The following is a 1501-nucleotide window of genomic DNA, read 5'->3' as shown; positions in this document are numbered from 1 at the left end:
AAAAAAAAAAAAAAAGATTTTTTCAAACAACTCCAATGCTACTGTCACACCTAATTGACAAAATTTATGCAAATTCCTTAAAATTATTTAATACCTAGTCCATGTTCAAATTTCTTTTTTCTTTTTTTTTGAGACAGAGTCTCACTCTGTCACCCAGGCTGGAGTGCAGTGGTACGATCTCAGCTCACTGCAACCTCCGCCTCCTGGGTTCAAGAGATTCTCCTACCTCAGCCTCCCTAGTAGCTGAGATTACAGGTACCTGCCACCACACCAGACTAATTTTTTGTATTTTTAGTAGAGACGGGGTTTCACTGTGTTGGCCAGGCTGGTCTCGAACTCCTGACCTCGTGATCCGCCCATCTAGGCCTCCCAAAGTGCTGGGATTACAGGCATGAGCCACCGCACCCGGCCTCAAATTTCTTCAATAGTTGGTTTGTTCCAATCAGGATTCAACAAGATCCACACACTTCACTTGGTTGATGTGTCTCTTAGGTAACTTTTGATCAGTTCCACTTTTCTTTCCATTTTTTTTAATGCTATTGAGTTGTAGAAGAAACCAGAATATTTGTCCTGTAAAAGTTCCTACATTCCAGATTTGGCTGATTGCTTTCCAGTAGTGTATTTTTTTCTTTTTTGAGACAGAGTCTTGCTCTGTCACCCAGGCTAGAGTGCAGTGGTGCAATCTCGGCTCACTGCAACCTCTGCCTCCCGGCTTCAAGCAATTCTCCTGCCTCAGCCTCATGAGTAGTTGGGATTACAGGCACCCGCCACCATGCCCGGCTAATTTTTCTATTTTTTTTAGTAGAGACGGGATTTCACCATCTTGGCCAGGCTGGTCTCGAACTCCTGACCTCATGATCCACCTGCCTCAGCCTCCCAAAGTGCTGGGATTACAGGCGTGAGCCACTGTGCCTGGCCCCAGTAGTGTATTTGTCTCTAACTTTCTAATTCTCTCATTCTTTTTGCATTCATTAGCTCAGTATAAAGAACTTTTTGAGAATTTTTTTTTTGAGACAGAGTCTTGCTCTGTTGCCCAGGCTGGAGTGCAGTGACACGATCTTGGCTCACTGCAACCTCCGCCTCCAGGTTCAAGCAATTCTCTTGCCTCAGCCTTCTGAGTAACTGGGATTACAGCCACCTGCCACTACGCCTGGGTAATTTTAGTAGAGATGTGGTTTCACCATGTTGGCCAGGCTAGTCTCAAACTCCTGACCTCAAGTGATGTACCTGCCTTGGCCTCCCAAAGTACTGGGATTACAGGCGTGAGCCACCGCACCCAGACTCAGTAGTGTATTTTACCTTGTTTTTCTGCCCCTTGTGTTTCCAGCAAACTGAAAGTTAGATCCAGAGGCTTAATTACATTTAAGAATGCCTGAATGTTTCTTTTTATTTCTTTCTTTTTTTTTTTTTTTTGAGACAAGGTCTCACTCTGTCGCCCAGGCTGGAGTGCAGTGGCACAATCATGGCTCACTACAGCCTTGACCTCCTGCCTCAGCCTCCC

The sequence above is a fragment of the Pan paniscus genome, chromosome 1 (genome assembly GCF_029289425.2).
Source record: "Pan paniscus chromosome 1, NHGRI_mPanPan1-v2.0_pri, whole genome shotgun sequence".
NCBI lineage: Eukaryota > Metazoa > Chordata > Mammalia > Primates > Hominidae > Pan > Pan paniscus.
This window is presented reverse-complemented; position numbering follows the sequence as displayed.